We start from the raw sequence: 22,500 nt of genomic DNA, 5'->3' as shown, positions 1-22,500 counted from the left end.
TCTCATTTCACTTAATAAACAATTATGTCTTAAAATATAATCAAAGTTTTCTAAAATTGGACTTTTCCACCAAGCTCTTAGATTTTTCCATATTTTCTTAGTTTCCATGCTTGGGTACAATCTTTGCCAATATCCTTCTGCTTTTGGTGTGATAAAAACATCTTCACATAAACAAGAATAAAACATCTTTAAAATACCATCTTTAAAAGCATGCTGTTTGTCATTACTTTTAAAATCAATCATCATTCCATCATTACCTTTTGTTTCTTCTGTACCTTCTATAATATTTATCCATTCTTCCGGTATTACTTCTTTCATTTGTTTGTATTGTTTTTCTAAGACTGTTTTAGTTTCATTGTCATAATTTTCTACAATTGCGTCTCTTATTACTTGCACCGGTACAAAACCAGGTATCACTTCATACAAGATATCTTTTATTTGCTTTATCCCCACATAAAACCATTTTTTATAAAAAAAATGGTATCATTTCCCTTTTTAATTTGATTATTTAAAAACAATGGTTGTCTTAAAATCTCTTCCCTGGTAAAAGACGTACAAACAACATGCTTTCTAAAATCACCCCATGCTTTTACAACCTCTTTATAAAACTCCGGTATTCCGTTCATCATGTTTTCTTTTAGCTTCATCCATAAAACATCATCTCCCATTTTTCCACATTTATTTAAAAAATAGTTCATTACACCCTTCCACGCACATTTCCCATGTTTCCAGTATTTATTAACAGTTTTTATTCTTATACTTTTCATTCTTATTAATGGATCTATTAGTCCTAACCCTCCTTCCTCCACCTTTCCAATTAGAGTGTCATAAGCAATTTTCGATGGTTTCCCCTCCCATAAAAAGTTTAAAACAATAGATTTGATTTTTTTATACACCCATATAGGCAAACTCACAGAACCCAATACATACCACATTTTTGATAAAAACAAAGAATTAATAACTAAAACCTTCCCTTTTAAAAATAATCGTCTTAATTTCCAGAAATTTAATCTCTTCTCCATTCCTTTTAAAACCTCCTCCCATACCACTTCTCTTATTTCATTTTCATTTTCTCCAACCCTTATACCTAAAATTTTCATACTCTTCTTTTCTTCCTTAAATTGCATTTTATTCAGCAGATCATTTGGTAATCCAATTTTCATGTATGTAGTTTTTTCTTTATTAACTTTTGCCCCTGTTCCTTTACAATATCTTTCTAAAACTTCCATTGCTTTATCCATACTTTTAATATCTTTTACAAACAATGTCGTGTCATCTGCATATTGAAATATTTTTTGTTCTGATTCTTCTCCTTTTATGCGTATTCCTTTTATGTTCTTTTCCTGGTCTACTGCCAGTCCTAAAGCTTCAGATACTAAAGTGTATAATAATGCTGACATAGGACACCCTTGTCTGATTGATCTCGTTATTTTAAAATCTTTAGTTAAAAAACCATTCACTTTTACACAACTACTTATATCTGTATATAAACATTTTATTCATTTTAAAAAATTCTCCCCAAAACCAAATCTCTCCATCACATGTATCAAGTATTTGTGTTCAACTCTATCAAAAGCCTTTTCTAAATCCACACTTATTATATATCCTGTTTCTTTCTCCTCCTTCATGTACCATATCATATCTCTTATATTGTTAATGACATCAGTAATATCTCTTTTTAGAACAGCATATGCTTGATTTGTAGTAATTATATTTGGTACTACTATTTTCAATCGATTGGCTAAAATTTTGGCTAATATTTTATAATCTGTATTCAACATGCTTAGTGGTCTGTAGTTTTTTAGGTCTCTCTGTCATGATCGGGGCTGTGGGTTTTCCCTCAGCCACCTGAGGTCGCTGTTTGCACTGCACTCTGATTCTTCACGTCTGTTTTGTCATTTGCACTGATTACACTCACATCTGTTCACAATTATCATTTGGACTATAAGAACTCTTACTTCTCACTCCTGCTTCATGTCTGCATTGTCTTTATGTTCGGTTGTGTTTCTAGCATTCTTGTTCCTGGCTTTTGACCGTGTTTCTTGTTTTGTTGAGTTTATGTTTAGTCTGCCGTGTTGGCTTTTGGTTTGTTTATTTGTTTGTTTATTTGTGTTTATTTAATTAAATCATTCTCTCCCTGCATTTGGACCCAGACCTCCCTTACTCCAACGTGACAGAATGCAGACATCCGTGATGGGTCCAGCGGGGAGAATTTTTTTTGAGGGGGCAGCAACCACCCGCTCGGTTCCGGACACGGAGGGGATGTCCTTTGAGGCGGCGTCGGCAGCTCGGTTCGAGTTCATCTACGCCTGCCTGGCGGCGATGGACACCCGCAGTGCCGAGACGGCGCGGAAGCGCTCCTGCTTTGCGGAGGAGGTGGCGACAAGCGCCATCTCTGTTCCTGACGCGGCGGTGACCGCTCTCTCTGTTCCTGACGCGGCGTTGACCGCGCTCTCTGTTCCGGACGCGGCGGTGACCGCGCTCTCTGTTCCGGACGCGGCGGTGACCGCGCTCTCTGTTCCGGACGCGGCGGTGACCGCGCTCTCTGTTCCGGACGCGGCGGTGACCGCGCTCTCTGTTCCTGACGCGGCGGTGACCGCGCTCTCTGTTCCGGACGCGGCGGTGACCGCGCTCTCTGTTCCGGACGCGGCGGTGACCGCTCTCTCTGTTCCGGACGCGGCGGTGACCGCTCTCTCTGTTCCGGACGCGGCGGTGACCGCTCTCTCTGTTGCGGACGTGGCGGTGACCGCTCTCTCTGTTCCTGACGCGGCGGTGACCCCGCTCTCTGTTCCGGACGTGGCGGTGACCGCTCTCTCTGTTCCGGACGCGGCGGTGACCGCGCTCTCTGTTCCTGACGCGGCGGTGACCGCGCTCTCTGTTCCGGACGCGGCGGTGACCGCGCTCTCTGTTCCGGACGCGGCGGTGACCGCGCTCTCTGTTCCTGACGCGGCGGTGACCGCGCTCTCTGTTCCTGACGCGGCGGTGACCGCTCTCTCTGTTCCGGACGTGGCGGTGACCGCGCTCTCTGTTCCTGACGCGGCGGTGACCGCGCTCTCTGTTCCTGACGCGGCGGTGACCGCGCTCTCTGTTCCTGACGTGGCGGTGACCGCGCTCTCTGTTCCGGACGTGGCGGTGACCGCGCTCTCTGTTCCTGACGCGGCGGTGACCGCTCTCTCTGTTCCTGACGTGGCGGTGACCGCGCTCTCTGTTCCGGACGTGGCGGTGACCGCGCTCTCTGTTCCTGACGCGGCGGTGACCGCGCTCTCTGTTCCTGACGCGGCGGTGACCGCTCTCTCTGTTCCGGACGCGGCGGTGACCGCGCTCTCTGTTCCGGACGCGGCGGTGACCGCGCTCTCTGTTCCGGACATGGCGGTGACCGCGTTCTCTGTTCCGGACGCGGCGGTGACCGCGCTCTCTGTTCCTGACGCGGCGGTGACCGCTGACGTTCCTCTGGCGGCGAGGCCAGTTCGCGTTCCTCTGGCGGCGGTGCCCGCGGACATTCCTCTGGCGGCGAGGCCAGTTCACGTTCCTCTGACTGCGGTGCCCGCGGACGTTCCACTGGTGGCGAGGCCAGCTCACGTTCCTCTGGCGGCGAGACCAGCTCATGTTCCACTGGCTGCGGTGCCCACGGACGTTCCACTGGCGGCGAGGCCAGCTCACGTTCCACTCGCGCCGAGGCCAGCTCACGTTCCTCTGGCGGCGGTGTCCGCTCACGTTCCTCCGCTGCACGGGCCTGGCCCGCCATCCCTCCCCCTGATGCACCTTCCACCGTTCCTCCTCCCTCCAGAATTTTTGTTTTGGGAACGTCTGGTAGCCGTTCCCTAGAGAGGGGGTACTGTCATGATCGGGGCTGTGGGTTTTCCCTCAGCCACCTGAGGTCGCTGTTTGCACTGCACTCTGATTCTTCACGTCTGTTTTGTCATTTGCACTGATTACACTCACATCTGTTCACAATTATCATTTGGACTATAAGAACTCTTACTTCTCACTCCTGCTTCATGTCTGCATTGTCTTTATGTTCGGTTGTGTTTCTAGCATTCTTGTTCCTGGCTTTTGACCGTGTTTCTTGTTTTGTTGAGTTTATGTTTAGTCTGCCGTGTTGGCTTTTGGTTTGTTTATTTGTTTGTTTATTTGTGTTTATTTAATTAAATCATTCTCTCCCTGCATTTGGACCCAGACCTCCCTTACTCCAACGTGACACTCTCTTATCACCTTTTTTCTTGTAAATTATTTTCACCATACCTTTCTTCATACTATTCGTTAAATTCCCTTTTTTTAAATTATCTATAAATATTTCATATAAAATTGGACATAACACATCTTTAAAAACCTTATAAAATTCAGCTGTTAATCCATCTATTCCTGGACTTTTACCATTTTTCAGTTGATCAATTGCAATTCCTATTTCTAATTCCGTAATCTCACTCTCACACATTTCTTTGTCTCCCTCATTAACTTTAACCTGTATTTTACTTAATACAAATTCCTCATCTTCTAAAACTATCTCATTTTTGGTAAATAAATGCTTATAGAATTCTCTGACTTCTTCCAAAATTCCTGTTTTATCTTCTACAATCCTCGCATCTTCTGTTTTGATACTTTTTATTATATCTGCTCTCTGTCTTGTTTTTTCTAATTCATAAAAATATTTCGTACTTCTTTCTCCTTCTACAATGTCTTTCGCCCTACTTCTTATTATTGCTCCTTTACACTTCTCTTCTTCTATTTTCTTTAATTCTTCCTGTAATTCTATTATCTTATTAATATTTTCATCATGCTCATTTACTTTCCTCATTTCTTCATCCCACTCTTTTTTGATCTTATTTTCTTTCATCTTTTTGACTTTTTGCCATTTTTTTGAATATTTCATTGAGAATTTTTTTATTCTTTTTTTTAGAATGTCCCACCAAAACCCTTTCTCCATTTCATACATTTCCTCATTTACACTATTAATTATTATACTTTCTATTTCCATTCTGTATATTTCATTTTTTAGAAGTTCTGTATTTAATATCCACACCCCCGGTCCTTTATCAGCCTCATTAAAATTCATCAATATCCATAAAAAATCATGATCACTCTCACTATAATTTTTGTAAGACGCCTTAGTGACATAATATGCTTCCTTTTTCTTACATAAAAATAAGTCTATTCTACTTTGCTTTAGAACTCTGTCAACAATTTGTCTTCCTGAATATTCTCTTTTCATACCATTCCTCTCTCTCCACACATCCACCATATTATATTTCTCCATTATGTTATGTAGTTCATTCCTCCCTCTATCTCTTCTAAATCCCATTGAATCATCTACATCAATTCTCTGTATTACAGTATTAAAATCACCTAACACCATAATGTTGTCATGTTTTTCTATTAACTCATTCATATCCCTGTAAAAATTAAATTTATCTCTTTCATCATTTGGTGCATGTATATTACACACTTTCATTTCTTTTCCATTACACACAAATTTAACAATTATTATTCTTCCCTTTGTGTCTTTATAATCTATATTTACTTCTTCAAATACTCCTTGTCTTATTAAAATAGCTACCCCTCTCTTCCTTTCCATATCACAGTTACTATATATTTCTCCGTTCCATAATTTTCTAATTTCATCACTTATTTTATCTTCCCATTTCGTTTCTTGTAAACATAGCACATCACATTTTTTGGTCAGACACATTAATCTTTCAAACTTTTGACATTTGGATAATCCTCTAGCATTCAGCGATACAATTGATATAGAGCTCATTAAAGAAAAGATTGGAAAAACCAAAACCCACCATTCAATCCGTTTCATTGTCTTTCAAAAAAGTATTTTTTACTTCACCCATTTCAGCTTTCCTCCTCTCCAGTCTTTCCTTTAGCTCTTCTCTTCTTATCTTCTGCCTTTTAAGAACCTGTTGAATGTCTAAGCCATCTTATCTTGTTTTTACACATCTATTCAGTCTTTCTTTTCCTTTGTTTTCCATTCCACGAATTTCTCCCCCATTGTCTGCTCCTCTTACCTCAGTCAGTGTCTTTATTACCTTATCCTCAGCTTTTTCTTTTTCTTGTCCTTTTTCGTAATCCAGTTCATTAGTGTCCACATCGTCCTGTTCCTTAGAAAATCCTTCTTTAATCAAATTTATATCCTCTTTGTTCGCTCCTCCTCCCATCTCCATTCCTTGTTCTTCATCTTCATTCTTTTCTTTATTCTCATCTATGTTGTTGTTCTCCTCTTCCTCGTCATCTTGTTTCTCGTCCTCTCCTTGCGTCTGCCTTTGTGAGTCATTTAACCTCTCAATTGTTGTAACTCCCATCTCCTCTTGTATTTCCATTCCTGGATCTTCATTTTCCTCGTCTTCTATCTCGCATATGCATCTTAACATTGTCTTTTGGCAGCCTTGGCACCGCGGGACTTTACAGTCTCGCGCATAATACCCCTGCTCAAGACAATTTCTGCATGTGAATTGTGGGCAGTCCTTTTTTTCATGCTCCGGACTTGCACAGATCCTGCATGTCTTCACTTGATTATCGTGAATCACTCTGAAGTACTGCACTCCTTCTTCAGTCTTGAAGCTTGTGTTGTATGGTAAAGACGTCACCTCTTGTGGAAACTTTACCCTCAAAAATCGTGTTCCGTCTGCCACCGTTGTCCCGGGATGATATCTTCTTCTTAGTGGTAGAATGGGAGTTACACCCCAGTTGATAAGTTTTTGACTGATTTCCTCATCTTCTATATAGCTGGGCAGACTCAAGAAAGACACCATTCTTTCTGTTGCACACAATTTCCTTATCTCACATTCTTGTCCGTTTATCATTATTCCATTCAACAGCAAATCACAGTCCATCTCACTTTCCATAGTCATTTCAAAATCATAATTATTTTTTCTTCTCAGTCCGATCAATTTTCCCATTCCAACTTTCTCTTCAACTGCTTTAATTATCATTAGTATTGTTATATTTTCTATATCTTTAACAGTCATTGTTAATGTTGCTTCTTTCTTGTATTCCCTCTGATACCTTGTTTGTTTGCTTAATTTCTGTATCATTTGTTGTCGTTGAGATAAACCATTTCTTTTTTCTCCAACTTCTTTCTCGATTCCAATACCTTCAGTTGATTGTAGATCTCCTTTCCGTTCTTGTCCATTTGTTTTTCTGTCTTGTTTCCTCCTTGAAACCACCGTCGTCCTTGTTTCATTATTGTTTTCTCCATCTCTTTCATTTATATTCCTTTCAGTTATGTCTGCAACAAATCCTGGTTCCGCATTTCCCATCTCATGTCGTTTTACCAATCCGTGTTCTTTGTCCATTAAATCCAAATTTTTGTTGTTTAAAAAAACAAACAAAAAAACCTTCCTCAAAAAACTTTTTCTAACTAAAAAACAAACAAAATAAATGTGAAAAAACACCCAGAAAATTGGTGAGCCTATCTCACCTACTGCACACTACAAACTACCAACTCACTTCCTGTTTGCTCTAGGGCGCTCTCAGGGCGGTGTGGCCGTAAGCGAGGGCTGCTCCAAAAAGTGGGCTATTTAAAGATCAGCCTCCGTAAAAGCCAGCATATTATATAAATAGTGAAGAAAAGGCAAAAGCTTACAGCACCTGGTACTCCCTGGCGGTCTCCCATCCAAGTGTAACAATCGGCCTTATCAGCCGAGTTACAAGACTAAAATGGGGTCAGATTTAACTGTGAGAGATGACTAGTGGTTAAAACAATGACACATAAAAGAAGATTGGTTTAAATAGATTTGGTGTATTTACAAGGTTCACATAAAAGACTTTAAAACAACACGATAAAACTAGGTAAACTCTGTTAAAAGAATAGAGTTCATTTGTCCATACCCTAAAACAGTCCAAGAATCCCAGTGTGTTGATAAGTCCAATGTGAGTGTCCACCAGTGCATGTACAATCCACAGAAAGTTTAATCCAAAGTTTGCAGGTGGTGAATGGAAAGGTGAGCTCTAAGATTAGCAACTCCTCAATCCAACAGTTTGGTGACTGTCCGTTGTTTGTCATGCTGCTCTCTTATGCAGTTCTACTTCCTGCTTCCTGTCATGTGTCTAGTCACATGACAGGCCAACCATCCATTTATGAAAGACACATACACTTAAAATGTTAAGAGTAATAAAATGGCCTAAAAAACATGTAAAACACTTAAAACTCTATAATACATTTAAATGATTGTAATAAATAGAGCGGTAAAACACGTCTTTCTAAAAGCCAGCATATTATATAAATAGTGAAGAAAAGGCAAAAGCTTACAGCACCTGGTATTCCCAGGCGGTCTCCCATCCAAGTACTAACCAGCCTTAGCTTCCGAGATCAGACGAGATCGGGCGCTCCCAGCGCGGTATGGCCGTAAGCGAGGGTTGCTCCAAAAAGTGGGCTATTTAAAGATCAGCCTCCGTAAAAGCCAGCATATTACATAAATAGTGAAGAAAAAGAAAAATCTTACAGCACCTGGTAATCCCAGGCGGTCTCCCACCCAAGTACTAACCAGGCCCGACGCTGCTTAGCTTCCGAGATCGGGCGCTCTCAGCGCGGTATGGCCATAAGCGAAGGCTGCTCCAAAAAGTGGGCTATTTAAAGATCAGCCTCCGTAAAAGCCAGCATATTATATAAATAGTGAAGAAAAGGCAAAAGCTTACAGCACCTGGTATTCCCAGGCGGTCTCCCATCCAAGTACTAACCAGGCCCGACGCGGCTTAGCTTCCGATATCAGACGAGATTTTTTTTTTTTTTTTTTTTTATTATAACAAATTCTTATATACAGTACATAATTTGCAGTCATCAGTCATCTAATAACACAAACTTTAAAACAAAAACAAAAAAACTAAGAAAAAAAAAATTGAATTAAAACACAATTTTGGGATTTTCCTATAACAACAAGTTCTGATATACATGACATTTTTGCAAACATGGTGAATGCAAATTTGGTAAAAAGATCCAAACTTTAAAGCATACAAAATTCCACATACAAGGGATCTTCTTATAACAGCAAACTCTAACATATACATCATAGTTTGGAATCAACCTTCTTTTGGTAATAAAACTTTAAACCCTGTCCAAGTCCTTGTGACATAAGGATTATTTTTAACAATACTTCTATCAAATATTTCTATATTATTGCACATATTACAATAATCATATATTACTTGTAATTCCTCTGTTAATATCTGCTCATATAATGCAATTACAGAAATTTCTTTTCCCTTTTGTCTCATTATATTTCTTCTTTTCCATATTGCATATCTGGCTATAGATAACATAAAATTAATCGCATATTTATTTTTAGATTTGCCTCTAATTCCAAATAAAAGTAAATTATCCCATTCTTTTATATCTATTTGTTCATTGTATATAAAATTAGTCACCATCTTTTTTAAAATTTCAATAATACCATTCAACTTTCTGCAATTCAAAAAAATATGTAGTACACCTTCTGCTTTTTCCATACATATCTTACATCTGTCATCTTGTTCCAGCCCTATTTTATGTAAAATCATTCCTGTCATCAAACAATTGTGTCTTAATAAAAAATCAAAATTTTCTATAGTCGGGCTTTTAAAATTCATCCTTACATTTTTCCATATTTCTGAAGCATCAAAATCATCAAAGATCTTTTCCCAAAATTCTATTGCTTTTGGTTTTATGAAAGCATTATTGCGTATTAAAGTGTAGAACAATCTAACAGCACATTCATTAAAAACAATCTTATCTTCACCTACTTTTAAAAATATTTTTGTTTTCTTTTTCTCACTTTCTTCATTATTTTCATCAATAGTTTTAATCCATTTTTCTGGTAAAGCTAACTTTAATTTTGCATATTGCTCCTCAATTTGTCCTATATTTTCTATTTCCTCTCTTTCTTCCAACGAGTCGATTATTGCTTGTGTTGGTAAAAATCCAGGTATAACTTCATATAATATATCCTTAATTTGTCTAAAGCCTACTGTATACCAATTTTCATAAAAGATTTTACTATTATAGTTCTGATTTAAAAACAGAGGTTGTTTTATTAACTGTTCTCTCCCTTTAATTTCTATGTGCACATTTTTATAAAAAGCTTTCCACGTTTTCAACACTTCTTTATAAAAATCTGGTATATTTTCTATCATATTGTCTCTAAATGCCATCCATATAAAATCATCTTTTATTAGCCCACACTTATTAACAAAATAACTCATTACTCTTTTCCAAGGAATATCATCCTCATTTGTAAATTTCTTCACTGTTTTAATTCTCATACTTTTCATTCTTAGCCATGGATCTATTAATCCTAATCCTCCATCTTCTATTTTACCTATCATAGTATTGTACGCTATTTTAGCTGGTTTACCATCCCATAAAAACTTTAATATCATTGCTTTTATTCTTTTATATATTCCCATAGGAAGACTAACTACACTTAAAACGTACCACATTTTAGATAAAAGTAGGGAATTATCTACAAGCACCTTCCCCTTAAGATACAACGCTCTCTGTTTCCAAAAGTTTAGCCTTTTTTCCATTTTATTTACAACTACATCCCAATTAATTTCCTTATTTATACTTTCATTACATCCAAGTGTAATTCCTAAAATTTTTATGTTTTCTTTTTGTTCTTTAAAGTGCCAGTTTTTTGATGGAATTTCTACTTTACCAATTCTCAAGAATTCTGTTTTATCTTTATTAACTTTAGCTCCTGACCCTCTACAATATTTATCAATTATTTCCATTGCTTTGTTTACACTGTTTATATCTTTCAAAATCAAAGTAGTATCATCAGCATACTGAAAATTTTTTTGTTCAACTTCATTACACTCTATTGTTACTCCTTTTATTTTTCTCTCTCTATTTATAGCTAAACCAAGTGGTTCAGCAACCAAAGTATACAATAGCGCTGGTATAGGACATCCTTGTCTTATAGATCTGGATATTCTAACAAATTCTGTTAAAAACCCATTTATTTTAACACAACTATAAATATCAGTGTAAAGGCATTTAATCCATTTTATAAAATTATTTCCAAAACCAAATTTTTTAAGCAAATCAAATATATATTTATGTTCTACACGATCAAAAGCCTTTTCCAAATCAATACTAACAAGGAAACCTTCATCATTCTTCTCTCTTTTGTACCATATTAAATCTCTTATGTTCATTACCGTATCTGCTATATCTCTTCCTATAATTCCGTAAGCTTGATTGGTTTTTACTATTTGTGGAATAACTTTTTTAAGTCTGTTAGACATAATTTTTGCTAATATTTTATAATCTGTATTTAGCATACTCAATGGTCTATAATTCCTAGGATCATCTCTATTCCCTTTCTTTTTATAAATTATTTTAATCATCCCTTTTTTCATACTTTCACTTAATTGTCCATTTTGAAAGATGTTAAAAAATAAATCTTTCAGAATTGGTATTAGAACATTCTTAAAAATTTTATAAAATTCTGATGATAGACCATCAAGCCCAGGGCTTTTCCCATTACTTAGCTGCATTATAGCTTCATCTATTTCTTCTTCTGTTATCTCATTATCACACATTTTTTTATCTTCCTCTTTTACTTTAGCTTTAATTTGACTTAACAAGAACTTTTCATCTATTTCATTAACCCCTTCTGCCCTAAATAAAACTCCATAAAAATCCTGTACCGCCTTTAAAATCCCTTCCTTATCTTTTATATTTTTATCTTCCACTAAAACATTCTTTATCAGATCAGCCTTTTGTCTGTTTTTTTCTAGTTCAAAGAAAAACTTTGTACTTCTTTCTCCTTCTACAGTATTCCTTATTTTACTTCTTATTTTTGTACCCACACATTTGTCGTCCTCCATTTTTTTAAATTTCTCTTCTAACTCTACTATTTTCTTGATTTCCATATTTCCTTCCTCTACTTTTTCCATTTCCTTTTCCCAATCTTTATTTAACTGCATTTCTTTAAAGCTTTTAGCTTTCCGTATTTTCTTTGAACATGCTATAGAAAATCTTTTAATATCAGATTTTAAATTATCCCACCACACACATAATGCTTCGGTATAAAACAGATCTTTTATACTATTTATAATTAGGTTTTCTATCTCCATTTTATAAAAATTATTTTTGAAAAGTTCTGTGTTAATAACCCATACACCAGACCCTCTTTCTACTTCACTAAAATCTATGTTTACATATAAAAAGTCATGATCACTTCCACTATATATTTTGTAAAAAACTTTAAAAATAGCTTTCTCAAAATTTTTATCACATAAAACAAAATCTATTCTACTTTGTTTTAAGCTATTATTTACCCATTGTCTTCTTGAATATTCTCTTTTACCTTTATTTCTATCTCTCCATACATCAACCAATTCACATTTATCCATTATTGTTTTTAGTTCCATTCTTCCTATATCAGCCCTATATACCATATGATCATCAATATCTATCCTTTCTAAAACTGTATTGAAATCACCTATAACAATAACATTTTTCCATAAATTCATTAAAACACTCAGCTTTTTAAAAAATAAGGCTCTTTCTCCATTTTCATTTGGAGCATGTATATTACAGATTGTTATTTCTTCTCCCTTCTCTATAATTTTCACAGTTAAAATTCTTCCTTTGTTATCTTTAAATAAAACATCAGCTGATTCTACTGCTCCTCTTCTAATAAGTATTGCCAAACCTTTTCTCATATTTATATCATTGCTGCACCATATTTCTCCATCCCAACACTTTTTTAAATCATTCTGTATTGTTTCACTCCATCTAGTCTCTTGCATACATATAATATCAGCTTTCTTTGTTAAAGATATTATATTTTCAAACTTGCATTTAGATGACGACCCTCTAACATTGATTGAGACTAAACATAAATCACTCATAAAAAGAAAAACAAAAACAAGATCAACCACAAACTTAAAACAGGTCATCATCTAAATTATATATATATTCAAATTACTTATTTACATTTGTTTTCCCTAATAACTCTTTTCTTTCTTCTCTTCTTAACTTTTGTTTATTTAATACTTTTGTAATGTCAAGTTGTCCCACATTTGTCTTTTTACGCGTTTTATTCATAATGTCCAGTATTCTATTGTCTAATTTAAAAGTCATTGGATTACTATCTTCCTCTCTCACCTCTTCTTTGTCCCATCCAGCCATAGCTCCACTTGTTGTTGCACATTCCTTAAATTCCACTTGTCCATCATTCGTATCTGTGTGTTGTCTATCAGTCTCCTTTACATGCTCCCCGCTTTCTCCAGCATCCCTGTCCTCTTCTTTGTCCCATCCAGCCATAGCTCCACTTGTTGTTGCACATTCCTTAAGTTCCATTTGTCCATCATTCATATCTGTGTGTTGTCTATCAGCCTCCTTCACATACTCCCTGCTTTCTCCAGCATCCCTGTCCTTTTCAATTTCATACATTTCCCCTGCTGGAGCCACTACATCCTCAGTACCTTCGTTTGTCTCCTGTGTTTGATCCTTTCGTCTCTCGTTTCTTGTCTCCTCTGTGTATTCCTGTATGTCTGTTTCCATTTCTATGTTGTCCTCCTCCTCTGATTCACACATGCATCTCATCCATGTCTTTCCACAGCCTTGGCACCGCGGAGCTTGACAGTCCCGCGCAAAATGCCCCTGTTCAAGACATTCCCTGCATTTGTATTGTGGACAGTCCTTTTTTTCATGACCTGCACTTGCACACAATCTGCAGGTTTTTAGTTGATCATCATGGATCACTCTAAAATATCTCGGTCCCTCTTCAGTAATGATTCTCAGATTGTTCGGTAGAGTTTCAACGTTCTGGGGGAATTTCACTCTTAGAAATCTAGTCCCATCCGCTACTGTCGTTCCCTGGTAATATCTCCTTCTAACAGGGAGGATCGGATTTACTCCCCAGTCCACCAATTTTTGCAGTATTTCTTCATCTTTTATATAATTTGGTAAGTTCAAAAAAGATACAATTTTCTCTGTTTTACATAATTTTTTAATTTCACAAAACTGTTCATCTACAAATATTCCTTCCTTTAACTTGTCATAATCCGTTTCTTTTTCCATAGTTAATTCAAATTCAAAGTTACTTTTTTTCCTCAGTCCATGTAGCTTTCCAATTCCAGTTTTTTCTTCCACAGCCTTTATTATATTCATCACTGTTATCTTCTCCGGATTCTTTACAGTCATTGTTAATGTAGCTTCTTTTTTATATTCTCTTTGGTATTTAGATCTTTCTTTCATCTTTTGAATTACATCTTTTGTTTGAGTTGATTCCCTCCTTTCTATCATTTGGTCTCCACATGATTTACCTTGGCCTTGTTGTGTCTCCTTTGTCTCTCCCTGCTGTGTATTCATTCCATTCTTTTTCTTCTTAGAAACAATTGTTGCCCATGTTTCACCCTTCTCTTCTTCGTTGTTTGATTTATAGATCCTTTCAGTAGTTTCTTTGTCCACAGCGTCTTCGTTTGTAGAATGATCCATTGTATCGTCCATGTTAGCAATCCAGTTCAAAACCAAAAAGCTGTCCAAAAAAAGGAAACCCCAGACAGTAAAAACTGTCTGGGGTTAAAGTAAAAAAAAAAAAAAAAAATACTAACTAAAAAAATAAACTTCAAAATAAATCAAAAACAAAATATATACAAAAATATAAATACAACTAAGGGAGAGCCTTTCTCTCCCAACTGCTGCTTAATCACTTCCTGTTAGCAAGTGTTAAGAGTAATAAAATGGCCTAAAAAACATGTAAAACACTTAAAACTCTATAATACATTTAAATGATTGTAATAAATAGAGCGCTAAAACACGTCTTTCTAAAAGCCAGCATATTATATAAATAGTGAAGAAAAGGCAAAAGCTTACAGCACCTGGTACTCCCTGGCGGTCTCCCATCCAAGTGTAACAATCGGCCTTATCAGCCGAGTTACAAGACTAAAATGGGGTCAGATTTAACTGTGAGAGATGACTAGTGGTTAAAAGAATGAGACATAAAAGAAGATTGGTTTAAATAGATTTGGTGTATTTACAAGGTTCACATAAAAGACTTTAAAACAACACGATAAAACTAGGTAAACTCTGTTAAAAGAATACAGTTCATTTGTCCATACCCTAAATCAGTCCAAGAATCCCAGTGTGTTGATAAGTCCAACGTGAGTGTCCAACAGTGCATGTACAATCCACAGAATGTTTAATCCAAAGTTTGCAGGTGGTGAATGGAAAGGTGAGCTCTAAGATTAGCAACTCCTCAATCCAACAGTTTGGTGACTGTCCGTTGTTTGTCATGCTGCTCTCTTATGCAGTTCTACTTCCTGCTTCCTGTCATGTGTCTAGTCACATGACAGGCCAACCATCCATTTATGAAAGACACATACACTTAAAATGTTAAGAGTAATAAAATGGCCTAAAAAACATGTAAAACACTTAAAACTCTATAATACATTTAAATGATTGTAATAAATAGAGCGCTAAAACACGTCTTTCTAAAAGCCAGCATATTATATAAATAGTGAAGAAAAGGCAAAAGCTTACAGCACCTGGTATTCCCAGGCGGTCTCCCATCCAAGTACTAACCAGGCCCGACGCGGCTTAGCTTCCGAGATCAGACGAGATCGGGCGCTCTCAGCGCGGTATGGCCATAAGCGAGGGCTGCTCCAAAAAGTGGGCTATTTAAAGATCAGCCTCCGTAAAAGCCAGCATATTATATAAATAGTGAAGAAAAGGCAAAAGCTTACAGCACCTGGTACTCCCTGGCGGTCTCCCATCCAAGTGTAACAATCGGCCTTATCAGCCGAATTACAAGACTAAAATGGGGTCAGATTTAACTGTGAGAGATGACTAGTGGTTAAAAGAATGAGACATAAAAGAAGATTGGTTTAAATAGATTTGGAGTATTTACAAGGTTCACATAAAAGACTTTAAAACAACACGATAAAACTAGGTAAACTCTGTTAAAAGAATACAGTTCATTTGTCCATACCCTAAAACAGTCCAAGAATCCCAGTGTGTTGATAAGTCCAACGTGAGTGTCCACCAGTGCATGTACAATCCACAGAAAGTTTAATCCAAAGTTTGCAGGTGGTGAATGGAAAGGTGAGCTCTAAGATTAGCAACTCCTCAATCCAACAGTTTGGTGACTGTCCGTTGTTTGTCATGCTGCTCTCTTATGCAGTTCTACTTCCTGCTTCCTGTCATGTGTCTAGTCACATGACAGGCCAACCATCCATTTATGAAAGACACATACACTTAAAATGTTAAGAGTAATAAAATGGCCTAAAAAACATGTAAAACACTTAAAACTCTATAATACATTTAAATGATTGTAAGAAATAGAGCGCTAAAACACTTCTTTCTAAAAGCCAGCATATTATATAAATAGTGAAGAAAAGGCAAAAGCTTACAGCACCTGGTATTCCCAGGCGGTCTCCCATCCAAGTACTAAGCAGGCCCGAGGCTGCTTAGCTTCCGAGATCAGACGAGATCGGGCGCTCTCAGCGCGGTATGGCCGTAAGCGAGGATTGCTCCAAAAAGTAGGCTATTTAAAGATCAGCCTCCGTAAAAGCCAGCATATTATATAAATAGTGACGAAAAGGCAAAAGCTTACAGCACCTGGTATTCCCAGGCGGTCTCCTATCCAAGTACTAACCAGGCCCAACGCGGCTCAGCTTCCGAGATCAGACGAGATCGGGCGCTCTCAGCGCGGTATGGCCGTAAGTGAGGGTTGCTCCAAAAAGTGGGCTATTTAACGATCAGCCTCCGTAAAAGCCAGCATATTATATAAATAGTGAAGAAAAGGCAAAAGCTTACAGCACCTGGTATTCCCAGGCGGCCTCCCATCCAAGTACTAACCAGGCCCGACGCGGCTTAGCTTCCGAGATCAGACGAGATCGGGCGCTCTCAGCGCGGTATGGCCATAAGCGAGGGCTGCTTCAAAAAGTGGGCTATTTAAAGATCAGCCTCTGTAAAAGCCAGCATATTATATAAATAGTGAAGAAAAGGCAGAAAAGTTGCCATTCTGTGGAATAGAAAAAGATACTTGTCAAAATAGTTTGAACAAAAAAATGTAAAAAAATGTTTTTAAAGTTCTTTATGCTTGTCAAGGTTGCATTTATTTGATCGAAAATACAGCAAAAAACTAATATTATGAAATCTTATTACTGTCACGGTTGGAATAAGGGTCTGGGTCCAATTGCAGGGAAAGAATATTTTAATTAACAAGACACAAACAAAACCAAAACCAAAGGCCAACATGGCACACACAACTTAAACTCAAAAGAACAAAACAAGAACAAGGTCTAGAGCCGGGATCAGAAACACACAACGTAACACACGACAGAAGACAATGCAGCCAGAATGAGTAGTGGGAAATGAGAGTTCTTATAGACCAGATAATTGTGAGCAGGTGTGAGTGTAATCAGTGCTAATGACAAGACAGGAGTGCACAATTAGGTTAAGTGCAGTGGAGGGAAGGGAAAACAGCGACCTCAGGTGGCTGAGGGAAACCCCACAGCCCAGATCATGACACTACCCCCTCCCCACGGAACGGCTCCCAGACGTTCCACAAGTCTGGAGGGTGGAGGAACGGGGGAAGGCAAATCAGGGGGAGGGACGGCGGGCCAGGCCCGTGCAGCGCAGTCACCGCCGCGTCAGGAACAGAGAGCGCGGTTGCCTCCGCGTCCAGAACAGAGATAGCGGTCACGGCCGCGTCCGGAACAGAGAGAGCGGTCACCGCCGCGTCCGGAACAGAGAGAGCGGTCACCGCCGCATCAGGAACAGCGAGAGCGGTCACCGCCGCATCAGGAACAGCGAGAGCGGTCACCGCCGCATCAGGAACAGCGAGAGCGGTCACCGCCGCATCCAGAACAGAGGGCACGGTCACCGCCGCGTCCGGAACAGCGAGAGCGGTCACCGCCGCATCAGGAACAGCGAGAGCGGTCACCGCCGCATCAGGAACAGCGAGAGCGGTCACCGCCGCATCAGGAACAGCGAGAGCGGTCACCGCCGCATCAGGAACAGCGAGAGCGGTCACCGCCGCATCCGGAACAGAGGGCGCAATCACCGCCGCGTCCGGAACAGAGAGAGCGGTTACCGCCGCATCAGGAACAGGGACAGTGGACGCCGCCTCCGCCGCCCAACGAGCGAAAATGGCCGTCATCCACTCGGGCTCAGTCGCCTCAACGACCGCCTCCGCCACCCAACGAGCGCAAATGGCCGCCGTCTCTTTGGGCAACGTCACCTTCTCCCTGAAGGGCAAAAAAGAAATCCTCCCTGCTGGACCCACTGATGCTGGCTGCATTCTGTCACGGTTGGAATAAGGGTCTGGGTCCAATTGCAGGGAAAGAATATTTTAATTAACAAGACACAAACAAAACCAAAACCAAAGGCCAACACGGCACACACAACTTAAACTCAAAAGTACAAAACAAGAACAAGGTCTAGAGCCGGGATCAGAAACACACAACATAACACACGACAGAAAACAATGCAGCCAGAATGAGTAGTGGGAAATGAGAGTTCTTATAGACCAGATAATTGTGAGCAGGTGTGAGTGTAATCAGTGCTAATGACAAGACAGGAGTGTACAATTAGGTTAAGTGCAGTGGAGGGAAGGGAAAACAGCGACCTCAGGTGGCTGAGGGAAACCCCACAGCCCAGATCATGACAATTACAACCTGATATTTTCTAATGGTTTCTATTTTAACGAACACATTTTTTAATGGTAGTGTATATTGTTTCAAAGGATTTTGAATGGTAGTGTAAATAGCCTTTTTATAAATTTTAATAATATTACACATTAATACTGTTTTTTTTTCTAATAATAATAATGTAATAATAGACGGTGGGCCGAGGGTCCGTATCTGCTTTACTTTTCGAAATGGATGATCCCCATGGAGGGAGAACCTGGATTTGTAAAGTGGGGACGGTTGTTTTATTCTCAACGATATGAAAAGTGTTGCCACTCCCATTTATTGCATATTTTCCACAAATCATAATGCGCGACCCGTAAATATGCAGGCAAACGCAGTTGCCTACTATATCAGTTGAGCCAATAGCGCGGCAAGATATTGACACGGGATTATTATTAACCAATCAGATGTAGTTTATTTAGAACAGCTGTTACACGGATGATTTAGCTGTCAGACACGAGAAGCAGCAGCTGGGCATTGATCATCGTCAAGGACATTCTTTGTGTGATTGCAAGTATTAATTTAATTAGATTATGATATCTATATAAAATGTTTGTTTTGTACACCTGTAAGCAGGTGTGGGGCCCGCTTGGACGTGTAGAGATCACATGCGTAAGATCTCAGAGCTCGTGTTTTAACTGGAGTTACCTCACCATCCTCTGCCTACCATTAAAAGTGCAAAACAATAGATTTAGGTTCTTCACCCTTCCTCGCATCACTGATTAAAGAAAAAAATCCTTCCTTCATATCTTTCTTTTTTCTATCTATCCTTCTTTCTAATCTTTCTATATTTCTATCTAACCTTTATTTTCTCTTTATCTATTCTTTCTTTCGACCTATCTATCGAACTGTATTGCCTTAACTTTCGGGCTAGGCCAAATTTTGTGTAGTTTTTTGTACTAATCTTATATTGTTACTGCAACTACACTGCACATATCTGTATATGTTGTTCATCTATTCTGCTCTTATATATATAATATATTTAATTTATAGTTTGTAAACCATACTATCTCAACTGTATACTACTGTCCATACTGCACATCCTTGCTGAATAAAAGTATTGATTTTATAGCAGCAGAACTGTTTCCAACTGTCACAAGGACGGTCTGAGACGAGCGGATCCATTCGCAGCATTTTATTGGAACAGACAAACACACAGGGGCAGGCAGAAATCTTAGTCAAAACACAGGCAGAAAGGTCGGGGCTGGCAGCGAGAATCAAACACGGGAGGGAGTCCAGGAATCAAACACGGGAAAACAAACACGGGAAGAAACGCTCAGAAACGCAGCTGGGGCAATACAAGACCTAGCGAAGAAGCTGAGTGTAAGAGTGGCTTAAATGAAGTCCTTGAAATGAGGTGCAGGTGCGAGCTGTGATCAGTGCAGTGAGAAACAAGCAGCAGATGAATGCAGTGATTAGTGCAGTGGCTTGTGGGGAATGAAGTCCATGATGTGTGGTGCAAGAGTTACTGATAACGGAGGTTCAATCGTGACAGAGCCCCCCACCTAAGAGCGGCTTCCAGATGCTCCAAATACTTGTGACAGTTCGGGAGAGTGATGGAGTGGGCCTGGCACAAAGGCATGAATGGAGGCCCCGGTCCATGTGCAGGTGGAGAACCAGGAGACTGACACGGCCGACCGACGGATGTGGAGCCGGTGGAGCCCGAGTCGGAACCAGAGAGTCGATGGTCATGGGTGACACTGAGGATCCGGAGGGCCAAGGCGGAACCCAAGGCTCTGGCGACCAAGGCGGAGATGGAGGTCCGGAGGTCACGGCGGAGCCGGAGCGACAGAGGACCGAGGCTGTGCCCGCGGGAGGGAGGAGGTCCACAGAGCCGGTAAGACGGAGTGACGATACGCAGCCGGAGGAGTAGAGTCCAGAGGTGAAGGTGGGGCGACGACTGACCAGGGCGGAGCCGGAGGGACGATGGAGCCCGTTAGAGCTGGTGGAGCCGCAGGGTCGGAGGGCCGAGGCGGAGTCCAGGACTCTGAGGCTGGAGGCGATGGTGAGGGATCCTCCAGCCAGGGCACCGATGGAGACTGGCAGTCCCACGGCAAGTCCTCTGCACCGGAGGTGGGTTGAAGGTGAGCAGAGGGACTGTCAGGAGACAGAGGTGGTAGGACTGGGGCGGGAGGGTGGGTGGGAAACTCGACAGTCCATACATGGCTTCCGTGGCCAGAACAGGGAAAATATACTGATAACGGAGGCTCAATCGTGACACCAACTTTGATAATGAATCATATTAAAATGATTTCTAAATGATCATGTGATAATGATCCTAAAAATTCAGCTTTAAATCACAGAAATAATTTAAAGTATAATAAATTGAAAATCAATAATTTTAAATTGTAATAATATATAACAATGTTAAATTTTTTTTTTTTTTTTTTTTTTTTATCAAATAAATAAAAAATACAAATAAATTAAAAAAACATAAAAAATTAGGGATGCACCGAATAATCGGCCACCGAAAATATTCGAAAGACTTTTATCACCGAAACAACAAGGCCGAAACAGTATGTTGACGCAAACAGAAACCGCGATGGATGCACGTGCATATCTGAAGCAACACGTCTGCGGTGTGGACATATTTCAGTAAATCTGAGAGAACTTGTAATGCCGAAATTTTAAGAGGGGGTGTGTCTGCAGTCGTGCGTGCAGCCAGTGATGAGAACAGAGATCGTCGCATTGCACGCAGACAGATGTAGCTTTCAGTGAGTGAAAAACAATGGCTTTATGTTGGTGTTATATCGCAATATTTTAAAGATATGTCTTTTCTATATACTGCATTTTTATAAATATTTATGTTTTAAACCACACAAACAATGTGAAAACTGTGCAATATGTGAAAGTGAAAGTAAAACTGACAGTTCTTTCAGCATCTAATGTGCTTTCTCTCAGATACAATGGGAGACGATTATACTTCATATACTGATATTAAAGCCCCCTAATATTTTTCTTGTGCCCCGAACATGGTGGGGAAAAAATGAAAAGAAACATATTTTGTGTAAGGTTTGTTTTTGAAAGTCGGTTGTTGAAATAAAGCTCTTAATTTTCATTGGTGACTGCAGTGTTATTGGGGGTTAAGAAAGTCTTAATTATGATTTCAGGTGGTCTTAAATGTGGCGACTGAAAGACAAGAATTGCGATGAAACTTCAAAAGGCTATTCATTGAATAAATATGAGCGCTGCATGTTTCAGTCATTTGCTGCACTGCTTGGTGTACCATTCTGACAGCGCCTCCGGCTGGAAGAGAAACACTTAGGCCTAGTTTCCCGTTAAGGGCTTAAAATAAACCAGGACTAGGCTAATTCTACTTAAATTAATCCACACTAAACAACTGACTTTCTGAGATGTTGCTTAAATTTGGATTAACTAGTTCTAGAGTCTCAGATTATGGTAATCAAGGACAAGTGAGATCATCTTTTGGAAACCCGATTAGATTAATGGCATGCACATGTGGCTAAAGAGAGGTTGCTATAAAAACCTGGTATGGAATACTTGTAGTTCATTAGTCTTAAGGAGTGTGTGGAACAGGAGTCACTACACTTAACCAAAAAATGGATAAAGGCCGAAGAAAACGAATTTTAGAAGACCCTTTTTAAACAAATTGTTTCAAACTATCCTGTAATTGAACACAAACAGCATGATTCAGGTACAGAAAACAAGAAGAAGAAGGCATGGATTTCCATATTGAATGAATTCAACTCAAATGAAATAGTAACCAAACGGACACTCCAACAAGTTCAGGTAAGATTTATTGTTGCCCCATTCTTACAAATCAGTCAATTATAAATGTTTTCATTAATGAAATGTAAATATAAAAAAATATATATATATATATATATATATATATATATATATATATAT

The 22,500-nt window shown here is 39.2% G+C and overlaps 4 non-coding genes and 2 pseudogenes across 4 annotated transcripts; all 6 read right to left on the bottom strand.

Moving 5' to 3' along the window:
- The window catches only part of LOC141318658 (uncharacterized), a 530,387-nt pseudogene that overhangs the window by 434,261 nt on the left and 73,626 nt on the right, over window positions 1–22,500 (bottom strand).
- On the bottom strand, window positions 8,441–8,549 carry LOC141346520 (5S ribosomal RNA; annotated as a pseudogene).
- LOC141315758 (5S ribosomal RNA) lies at window positions 15,469–15,587 on the bottom strand. The gene has a single exon (XR_012351135.1). It is a non-coding gene; the product is annotated as a 5S ribosomal RNA (ribosomal RNA).
- LOC141318506 (5S ribosomal RNA) lies at window positions 16,338–16,456 on the bottom strand. Its single transcript, XR_012352819.1, has one exon. It is a non-coding gene; the product is annotated as a 5S ribosomal RNA (ribosomal RNA).
- On the bottom strand, window positions 16,541–16,659 carry LOC141319429 (5S ribosomal RNA). The gene has a single exon (XR_012353686.1). It is a non-coding gene; the product is annotated as a 5S ribosomal RNA (ribosomal RNA).
- Window positions 16,744–16,862, bottom strand: LOC141318399 (5S ribosomal RNA). The gene has a single exon (XR_012352719.1). It is a non-coding gene; the product is annotated as a 5S ribosomal RNA (ribosomal RNA).

Source organism: Garra rufa, chromosome 1 (genome assembly GCF_049309525.1).
Source record: "Garra rufa chromosome 1, GarRuf1.0, whole genome shotgun sequence".
In the NCBI taxonomy this organism is placed as follows: domain Eukaryota; kingdom Metazoa; phylum Chordata; class Actinopteri; order Cypriniformes; family Cyprinidae; genus Garra; species Garra rufa.
This window is presented reverse-complemented; position numbering and strand designations above follow the sequence as displayed.